Raw genomic sequence first — 11307 nt, 5'->3', positions numbered from 1 at the left:
TCAATGGAAATATTGCTGCTATAATCACGCTTTATTGCATTATTGCATTACATCTTCAGATTCAATTAATCAATTAACTTTTGATAGGTAACTTGAATGTAAAAAATTGTCATGAACATGTTCGATCCCTGTTTATAATCAACAAATTCATTGTTATAACGATAACAGATTGCAGAATATAGTTTTGACACCAGATATAGGCTACCTGTTCTCTCTTGCATTTTAACACGTTATTATAAGGTTGTTTTATTGTTGGTGTTTTTTTAAGAACCTGAAAAGTTCTTTATAAATAAAATAAATTAAATGCATTAAATATAGACTATAGTAAATGCCACGGCACTGGTACAAGATTTTGAAGGAAAGGGTGCATGAATCCCACTTATTTCATTATGCTGCGAGGGGCCCTTCCTCCACTCTGCACCAACGCAGTTTGCGCTATGCCACTGTATGTTTTATATGGTCAGCAGGGTGTGACAGTCCATGTATGGTTGAAATGAGATTCCTGTGTATGTGACGTCATTAAGTGAAAGGACTGAAAAGCAAGGGGTTGTGAAATTATTTATTGTTAGAAATAAAAGTGATTGACAGAGTGAACCTGTCACGAACTGCTCCAAGACACGAGAATCCAAATGCAGCTTTTATTAAGGGGTAATCCAAAGAACAGGCAGGGTCAAACACAGGCAGGCAGTCCGTACAATTAAACACACAAACACACAAAACAGCCAGGGGTCAGAGGCAAGTAATCCAGGGAACAGGGCAAGAAATCCAAAAACCAAGAGACATGAAAACCAGGAGAATGCTCAGAATTGCAGTGTGACACTAAAACAAGACTTCGCAGAGAATTAATGGGTGTACATGGTATAAATAGGCCGATACTAACAAGGTAATGAGATACATGTGAATGCAATCAGTGATGAGTCCGGGCAGTGAGTTCTGGGAAATGTAGTTTGTGAGAATGACAATAGTCTGGGATGGAGTGCCCTCTGGTGGCTTTCAAGGGCACTCCAGCTGGTAACCAGAACCAAGCATATAACAGTGTCATCCTTTACTTTTTGAGCTACAGGAACTCGACATCAAATAAAGTCTAGCATTTACTGTGTGTATCATCCTATGGCATTGGTCAGTTTTGAATAGTTAAAGACTTTATTACATGTCACTTTAATGAGTAATTAACCACACCTTGAATAGCAAATATGCCAGTGCCACATCATGACATGAATAACTCCAATGATTGTATTGTGGAAAAATGCCTTCCCATGTTCATTATACACATTAAAGGGTCTGGCTTCAAATCCTGTACTACCCATCCATCACACATTTTCCTAGAACTAGGCCTACTGTTGGAAACACAGCTAGTCTGAAGAGAGACCAGAGTATAGTATGGAAAATGAACATTAGGAGTTATGAATCCCGTCCTTCGGATGAGATGTTAAACCAAGGTCCTGACTCTCTGTGGTCATTAAAAATCCTGTAACCCTGGTGTCCTGGCCAAATTCCACCCATTGGCCTTCATCAATCATGGCCTCCTAATAATCCCCATCCATTGAATTGGCTCTACTCTCTCTCCTCTCCACCTATAGCTGGTGTGTGGTGAGCGCACTGGCGCCGTTGTACTGTGGCTGCCGGCGCATCTTTCAAGTGGATGCTGCACACTGGTGGTGGTTGAGGAGAGATCCCCTGATATGATTGTAAAGCGCTTTGGGTGTACAGAAGTACATATGAAAGCACTATATACATGCCTCATTCATTCATTCATTCATTCATTCATTCACGAATTGAGAAATTGTATTGAAGATAAAGTGTCCTCCAGACATCAAGATCAAGGACCCAACTCTGAGAAAAATTTGCAATATGGAAACATTATTACATTATTACTAATAACTATGTTATTCCATAACATTATTATGGAATACATTATTACATTATTACTATGGAAACATTATTACATTATTACTACATTATTTCATTATTACTAGTCAATGTAATTTCTAATATTTGAATACAGTACCAGATAATTCCAGAATTGTTGCAAACAGTTATTTTCCGCCATGTAAATGATGTGGAGAAATAAATCAGATTTTTTGAAACCCTCTGTTCCTAAGAAAGTGTCAAATTTTGATTCCAGGTCAGTCATCAATCCAGGATGCATCATCTCGTCTGAACATTCCTGAAATCTTCAAGCAGGCACACACCTTTCATAAGTCCAAACATGCCCTGCAATTGCACCATTACAAAGAACAAACAACCTTCCCCAAGGTAAAACTTTATCAGGACCCACCTAAAACATTAGCTTCATTCAGGTGGAAAAATAAAAAGAGGATATAATAATCTTTTTATACAGTCATTCAGAGCAGATCAAACTTATATAAACTTCAAACAGTTGCAAATTATAACAATGCATGTATTAGTGATGACTTACCTTCATGAAACTATATAGGGATTACTTTACCTCCAGGGCAGAGAGAAGACAGGAGAACTTTAAAGGGGTAAACTTTCTTTAAAGGGAGCCTATTATGTAAAATTCACTTTGATAAGGTGTTTGAACACAGATGTGTGTCCACCGTGTGTGTAAACAACCAGCCATGGTAAAAATCCACCCAATAATTTTATTTTAATCCTCATATATCATTATCAATCTTTTAGAACAAGCTGACTGACGATTGGTCACGACTGGGCGACTGGTGACTAGATCCCGCCCTGAGTGAGAAGCATCAGTCCGACATTATAGCCATAAACAAAACGATACCTACTCTATCTCCATGCAGTATATATATATTTTTGGCTCAGTAGGCATAATACAGTTCACACACAAGCACCTATACAAACGTTTATAGATTAACATGACGGTACAGGCTAGTTGATGAGATGAATCAACGTAACTCCACAACAACTACATAAATGTATTCACTAACCATTCAGAAACGTCCTTGTACAGCAGGGGTCGGCAACAGGCCAAGCACAGAGAGCGCTGAGGAAAGTAATCACACAGACATGTTTGCAGTTAAAAAAACAATAACCATGTTTCACACAGTAATACACAATAAAGCTTTCTTATAATCTGTATGAACAGTCCAGTATAAATACCTTTTTTTATAAAGTAAAGCAGGGCTGAGCCTGGATAGTACCTGGATGGAAAACCAGGTTGCTGCTGGAAGAGGTTAGTGAGGCCAGCAGGGGGCGCTCACCCTGTGGTCTGTGTGGATCCTAACGTGTTGTGACGGGGGCACTATACTGTCAAAGAGCACTGTCCTTAGGATGAGACGTTAAACCGAGGTCTTGACTCTCCTCGGTCATTAAAAATCCCAGGATGTCCTTTGAAAAAGAGTAGGGGTATAACCCCGGCATCCTGGCCAAATTTGCCCCTTGGCCTCTGTCCATCATGGCCTCCTAATCATCCCCATATACTGATTGGCTTCATCGCTGTCTCCTCTCCACCAGTAAGCTGGTGTGTGGTGGGCGTTCTGGCGCAATATGGCTGCCGTCGCATCATCCAGGTGGATGTTGTGGTGGTTGAGGAGATTCCCCCCTTCCATGTGTGAAACGCTTTGAGGTTCCAGAAAAAGCGCTATATAAATGTAACAAATAATTTTTATTATTATTAAAGTTCGCATGACATCACTGGTATATCATGACATACCATGTCTTCTGAAGCCACAATGTCATTTTACAAAGACTTTATTGACTCTCAAACTCTCAAAACTTTACATTTTTTTAAATGACTTCAAGAAGTTAACAATTCAAATGAAACAAACATACCATTGTGCATAACAGTATATGTTTGTTTCATTTTAATTGTACAGATTATATTGTAAAATTTGTTTGTAATGTTAATGTTTGTAATTTTTTTACAGAAAAAGTAAAAATGCTAAACCTTTTAATTGGTTAACCCTGAATGTTTCACATATCATTATTACATAGCATGTTTAGCGACCTATTGCGATAATATAAAACTATCCTTATGTTAGAATAACAATTACTGAAGGATAACATAAAGCATATTTTGGAGCTTGGAAGGGTTCCGAGCAGATGTTTTATACCATCATCACTGTCCTTGTCAGAGCTCATTTCCCAGTACATTCAGCATCTGGCTCATATTTATGATCTCAAACATATTCTCAAAACTATAATTTTTAACATCTTCAAAATGAACATTTTGATCGCTGACAGCTTCTTCACCAGATCCACCATCAAGTGACAGTGATACTAATATTTGATTGCGTTCAGTACTTGCTCTACAGTAAATCGCTGAGCCATTTAATGTTTTGCTGATGATCTTGTTTTCTGGCTGCGGTATGAGTGTAACGTCACTTCACCATTGTGTATCAGACATATTCACCTTGATGATTTAATTATTCGTTATATACATAAGTTAGTTATTTTGATGTGTAACTTTAAAAAAATGAATGAGGAGGAGTGTAGTGAATGATGTCCCGGGTCACTAAATACCCAAAGTGGGCGTTTAAGGGTTAAATGTAATTTACCTTACTAGTAAACATCTGTAAATGGTTTACCCAAAAAATGTAAAACACTATCAAATGTAGGTATTTTTTGAAAGTAAAAACTATTGATTACCGTAAAATTCACAGTGAAAAGCATTTCCAGAAGTCCATATGACAAATCACATTTATTTTATTTAGTTTTGCTTATTTTTATTGTAAATTGATATAGTTAAGGTTTATAGCATGATGTAGGCTAGGCTATGGCATAATGCTGTGTGTGTAATGCTGCTCGTGTTTTGTGAAAATATGTGTTATTGTGGTGGGCCATCTACAATCAAACTTCGTTATGTGGCTTTTCTGTATTTTTCTATGGTGAATTTCTGGCAACATGCATTTCTGCTATTTTTATTTTATTTTTATTTTTTTTACTGTAGGCTATATTTAACTAGCTACAACTTGTTCCAGAATGTTCAAAGAACATTCAAAAGTACTGTAACAACAACCCCATTTTATTTGCAAAAGGATGAAATTAAATGTTTCCTTAACGTTCGCATAAAACAAAGCCCCGTTTTTTTCTTTATAAAAAACAAACAAACACTGGACCTTTTGACCGTTCAGACAAAATTCCGAAATAAAAAATGTATAGGGAACGTAAGCGAAAAGTTCTTGGGAAATATTTGTGTTAGCTGTGGAGAAAAGTAATGTATCACCTCTCTGTCATTCTTAATCGGTTTGTGTGTGTGTGTGTGTGTGTGTGTGTGTGTGTGTGTGTGTGTGTGTGTGTGTGTGTGTGTGTGTGTGTGTGTGTGTGTGACAGACCTCTGACAGGAGAGGGCGAGATTTCATCAAAAACAGTCAACAGGTGTGACACCCCTACCAAAATCGATGCCTAGCCTACTAGTGGGACGCCGCCTTAATGCAGTGCTCGTCGATCTCGCCCTCTAGTGCGACTAATGGACCGCCTTTACATGCATTCAGCTCCAGAATCAGGGAGAGATTGCTTCACACACGCGGCACACACACCCATTCAGACCTTCGCTCTCCGCGTTCGTGTGCGCGCTCCTTGTAAATCTCCTACCTTGTGGAATCGAATGGGAAGACACTTGTGGCACAAGAGCGATGAAGATCAGTGCGCGTAGGTCGCTGTTTGTGTTCATCAGACCGCGTAAAAATATTTAAATATATTATTATTTATTAAACGGATCTCCAAACTTTCAAAAAGCCGACCGATGTGGACAGATGTGCTGATCCAGTTCTGAATCACCCGATCATCAAGGTGAGTGGCCACTGTTAGTTTGATTGGATGTCGGTGCGCGCGCGCAGCGCACTGCGTTGTTTGAGGGGTTTGAACTCATTTATGTTATTAGGCATTATGCAAACCAAGGCATATAAGCACAGAGTCTGACAGAGGCGCGTTTACATTCGAGAGAGAAAGAAGCTTATTTCACGCCTTGCGGTTATTTTTTAGTTAGCCTACATACTGACAGTTCTGTAGCCTATGTCTATTTTGCATTTTCCGTAAGCTCTTCTTAACACCCCGTGTGGTGCAATGCTGAGAAATTGTTTAAGAAAGCTTCTCTAAGCTGTTTTGATCTTAAAGGAATGTTTTACCGTCACATTTACTCACCCTGATGTTGTTTCAAACCTCTGCATTTCTTTCTATAATGGATGCTATGAAAGTCAATGGGGTCCAAACATATTTTTATTTCTGTGGAAGAAAGAAATGCATACAGGTTTGGAATGATAAAGGGTGAGTACATTTTATTTGTATTTTTTAATTATTAAAAAAAAGGGGGGGGGGGGTAATTTTGGGGGGAACTAAGCATTACAATGTTTTATCTGTCAGTGATGATGAAGACTGAGACAATAAACACTTCCAAAAAAGCGTATAGATTTAAAAATGTATATGACATTACCATCACATGAGGCATCGCTGACCTTTTCCACGAGTAGTGAGACTACTGGCAGACTGGTCAGATGGTTTGCCTGCTCTTTTGCACTGTAATGGATGTTTTTGGGGTAGAGTTAGAAAGGCCAAGGCAGGACATTGGTGCCGGATCACTGGGGAATACATTATTTAGACCTAGTACTGAAAAATCCAACATAGGCTCATTGGAAAAATGCACCTCTACCTACATTTATACATGTACCAAAAAGGTACATACAATTCATAAAAAAATAAATTAAAATATATATATATATATATATTAGTGGCAGTAAACAACAACAACTTTTATTCTTTTTCATACAAAGTGTGATTACTGGGACAGGATATTAACTTATTTTCATGCGGTTCCTTGCACAATACAATGTTATTATGACCTCAGAATGCTTTTAACATGATTTGTAAACTAAAGGCCCCGATATATACTCGCAGTAAAGTTATTTTTCGTTCTTCACTCTGGGGTAAAAAGAAATTTAAAATACATGACCAGCAGTATACTGTTATACCCAATTGGCGGCCATAGTACGGAAGAAAAAAAATACAATGGAAGTTAGTGAGGCCCATCAACTGTTTGGTTACCCATATTCTTCAAAATATCTTCTTTTGTGTTTAGTAGAAGAACGAAATTCATACAGGTTTGGACCAACTTGAGGGTAAATGATGACAGAATGTTTGGGAATTTTCAACTATCCCTTTAAACCTTCAAGCCTCACCGGATATTTGTAATTGCGAAATGTGCAAGAAGCAACATATTATCATTTTGTACAAATGTAGCCACAGGCACGTTTTTGCAATGAGCGTGGGTTGAAATAATCATGGGTAACTAACTTAATCAGTCTCACTTGCAGTTTGAAGAGTTATTACCTCTAAATAGAGCAGAGACCTAACATACTGACCAGGGGAAAATCAATCCCACAGCCCAGAGAGCGAGAAGCAAAGAAAAAGAGACAGTTGAAAATTATAATGTTCACTAATAAAGACTTAAAAGGAATGGTTGTGGAATTTATTCAGACCAATAAGTGGAAAAACAAGGGCCTGGATTAAGAAAGAAAGCACATTATGTACAATATGTAATATAAATGGACACCTGCGATTGTGAAATATGCACATTACATGTCTCTGTCAGACTACAGTAAGAGACAGACACAGAAAACAACAGCATATTGGAGATGAAAGCTGGATTAAGCTCAAGATTTTAAAAAAAGAATGCTGCAGAGCTTTTTTTAGACAAAAGATATGCAGAGAGGAGGTTTGCAAGAAATGACTCATGAGAAGAATGATGAAATTGGTGAAATGTTTTACAGGAGAAAGTCTGAATTTTCAGTCTATCAGTGTCACTTTATTTATCGGTTCAAAGCAGTGTGTGTGTGTGGGGGGGATTTTCACAATACACACACATTGTGTACTTTGTTTTTCTTCTATATATTTGAATGAATGTATTTTAAAAGAATATACTAAATTACAAATTGAATGTTATGTTTCCAGACACATAATTGTGAGTTATTTGCATTTAAATGAAAATCAAGCGTAGCGTCAGTTCTGGCAGGTCACGTTAGTCAAGCTCGCATCAGCTGACTCTCAGCTGATCCACGTCGACCTATAGGAATACGACGCCTGTATACATATATAAGCTCCTTCAGTATTATCCGCAGATATCGCGTTTCTCAGGAGCGAATTACCCTCCTCCATCCCCAGCTCCTCCTCTCGCCAGTCAGGATTTGGCATTCTGATTCCCCTTGAATCAGAATAAAGTCTTGAATTATGTTGTACTTTAAAATCTTGAATTAATGATATCTGCAATACATTCATGTTGGCTCTGTTCTGTTTACCCTAAGGGGGGTTATTGCTGCTCTCCCTGCTCTTATCCATGCTAGGCTGCATGGATGCGCAGGGAGTTCTCGCCCAGGGGTGCGTTTCCCGTACAACTATATAGCTCTCTGCTTAACTACCATAGTATGATGCATCGTTGGAGAAATCAACTAGCTCGTCACGACTGTTTCCCGAAACCATATGTCGCAAAGTATCGTTCAACCACGCTGGTTTATGACGTCTCGCACGTGGTGGACTAATAAATTATTTTAATTAATCTGTTTGAGATCGAATTAACGCTAGATTTTGTCATATAAGTTACAGACATGGCATCTGAAGACCATTTCTAATTTTTCTCAGTTATTTTGCTTTATTACCAGACTCAATATTTGGCTCGTTCTTACATAGTAGAGCCCGTTCGCACATGCGCAGTCTTCAAAAACGGTGTTTTAAATCTCTTGACAAACTAAAAGACGTAAATTACATTTGTATGTATTCTAAATAAATAACACGGGTTGTACTGAATGTCAGCTTGCTTATTTTGCTAAAGATAAGGATTTATTCAGTCTACATCTCATGTAAACTAGAAACTATGCTTCTAACCACAGCTCGAGAGCAGTCGTTCCAACCACACAAGTTTGCGATGCTGTTTGCGAACGTTCGTTGGAACGATGGTTTCGGGAAACACCAAATCGTTGAACTATACTGATAACGACGGAACTTGCGACCATAGTTGGCTAACGATGCTTTCGGGAAACGCACCCCAGAACGGAACCACCAATCCAAACTGTATGCTAATTGTCAATCATGTTTGACGATAGTGGTCCTGACAGAAATGTAATATAATAAATGCAATGAGCTAAACTTTAGTGTTTTTTAAGCTTTAGTACATCTACTGTATGTAGTTTCATAATTCTATTTTCTTTGAAATTTAGGTAAAGTGTACCCTTGAATGTACATAATAATCTAAATTAATTTATGCTAAACTAAAATTACTTTTAATGTCATTTCTATTGAAACTAGAACCTTACCAATTGCCTCCTATTTGCAAATGAAAAGTAGTACTATAGTTGAATTTCTAGTTTTTAACCTGATTAGTAAAACATGAATGCTTTAAGTTGTTTATAACATTTTGTGTTCTGTTCTTGAGTGTTTATTGGGATCACCTTTTGCCAACCTACTCAGGAAGTGTTGAGGTCTACACGAAGATGCAGTTAGGCAAACTCTCACACATGTTTGCATCCATGCAACATGCACACAGACATAAGCAAATAACTGAAGCAATACCAGTCTGCATGTTGCTATAGAACGTTTACAACAATTTTAACAGTGTGTGCTATTCATGAAATACTCACAGACACACTGACATGCAAATGTTTCTCTCTGCATGTCTAATCTTGACCATTTAGGGCTGTATAAAGCCTGGCTCTGGTAGTGAGCCTGGGCCTATACGTGACTTATTAAAAACACAGGAAACACAGCATGACCCATTCTACTGTCAAGTCGGATAAACAGGAAGTACACGTGTTTTAGAGAGTGTACAGTGTGAATGTTTTAGGGTTGTCTGTAACTAATTTCTACTGGGACAAGAATGAGAGAGATGTGCTGACATCTGATGTTGGGTTTCCATGTTTTATGGGGACTTTCAATAGACGTAATGATTATTATACTGTACAAACTTTATATTCTTTCCACTAACCCTAAAGCCCTAAGCTCACAGAAAACTTTCTGCATTTTTACATAAAACAAAAACAAAAAAACAAACATAATTTAGTTTGATTTATAAGCTGTTTTTCTCATGGGGACCAAAAAAAAAAAGATCAAGGTAAACATTTCTGGTTTTACTTTCATTTGGTGACATTTGGTACCCATAACGTAAGGTTTACCAGGACCCCACACAGGCACATGAAGAGAGTTTCTCATTGTGAGTTTTGTGAAAGAGAGAGAGAGAGTTCTGTTATTTTGCATAACTGATCTGATAGTGCTGCATTGTGTTGCTGCTGAAAGATGGACAGAAAATAGGAGAGAGAAAAACAAGTCTTCCTGTCTGCTTATTATACAGTAACCACAGTGCAGCGGCAAGCACGTTTCTCTCTCTCTCTCTCTCTCTCTCTCTCTCTCTCTCTCTCTCTCTCTCTCTCTCTCTCTCTCTTAGTTTCAGGTTTAGTGTGGTTGATTGGCATGACTTCACAAAAAAACTGCACATTTGTACTGTCTTGACTTTTGTAGCAGAGCTGTGTGCAATGAGAAACTGTGAAACATGTAAATAAAAAATAAAAAACGAAAATGTTATGAATTTATCAGCTAGATAAATATGCCGAAATAACTATTAACACAGAAGTTGTATGCCATAATTTAAGAGAGTTCTCCTTATGAGCCAGAGATACAAGCCTGCAGCCATCTTTCAAATTTTCTCTAACTTGCTTATTTCTCTGGCATAGCTGTCAAAGAGTAAATAGCTGTTGAAGTGGATTTACCTATTGTAGAGTTAAGAAAAGCTATCATGAATATTGTAATATTTTAAGCGGACGTCTTAAGATTTTAAAACGAGTGGTTCATTCATAAATCCGTAAGATCTACCTTCATGCTGTGGAAATACAAACTGGAAGACCGAATAGAACGAGCGCAGATAAGGTTTTGGCATAATTGGTTCTTTAAAATTGTACTTTTTTTTTAAATTCTGCAGTGTAAAATGAAGTAAAATAGCAATACTGTGAAAACTGTGAAAAAAATGTGAAAAAAACAAGTAATGTTAACACATGAAATCCATATCGTTATCTCATTTATTCTCTGTGAAATACATACATAAACAGTAACTTCCGCCTTTTGTTAAGCTGTCAAACTGTTCTATTTTCAGGGCAACAGGAAGCATCTGCACTGAGATAGAACGACCAACAGAGAACATTCCCTCTATCTTTCCTACACACACAGACAAAGCAGCCTGGTCTTATTATTAATGCGTAGGTATCAGTACGTAACATTTGTAGGTGCAAAACTTTTTTTTTTTTTTTTTATAGATGTTGAAATTTTAAGTATTTAGATCTAAAGAAATACAAAATCTTTATGAATCTTTTATTTCATTAAGATATTTGTATAATTGCCCTTTTACCACTT

General features: G+C 37.5%; 1 protein-coding gene and 1 long non-coding RNA gene across 4 annotated transcripts in view; one reads left to right on the top strand and one right to left on the bottom strand.

Annotated features, from left to right (window-relative positions):
- Nucleotides 1-627: 627 nt before the first annotated feature.
- Nucleotides 628-5648, bottom strand: LOC307012130. Its single transcript, XR_013800565.1, has 3 exons — nucleotides 5518-5648; nucleotides 3085-3565; nucleotides 628-2968 (listed from the first exon to the last, which is right to left on the bottom strand). It is a non-coding gene; the product is annotated as an uncharacterized lncRNA (long non-coding RNA).
- Nucleotides 5339-11307, top strand: part of LOC307012115 (RAS guanyl-releasing protein 2) — a 57807-nt gene continuing 51838 nt past the window's right edge. The window contains exons 1-2 of one of the 3 annotated variants that reach the window (XM_079638396.1): nucleotides 5595-5715; nucleotides 11051-11153. The gene's annotated coding sequence lies outside the window, so the exon portion shown is untranslated. Of the gene's footprint in view, nucleotides 5716-11050; nucleotides 11154-11307 lie in introns of all 3 variants that reach the window. The other 2 variants (XM_079638397.1, XM_079638398.1) reach the window with 2 other exon arrangements.

The sequence above is a fragment of the Phoxinus phoxinus genome (genome assembly GCF_949152265.1).
Source record: "Phoxinus phoxinus genome assembly, chromosome: 2".
Classification (NCBI taxonomy): domain Eukaryota; kingdom Metazoa; phylum Chordata; class Actinopteri; order Cypriniformes; family Leuciscidae; genus Phoxinus; species Phoxinus phoxinus.
The sequence above is the reverse complement of the archived record's forward strand: the minus strand, read 5'-3'. Positions and strand labels throughout refer to the sequence as shown.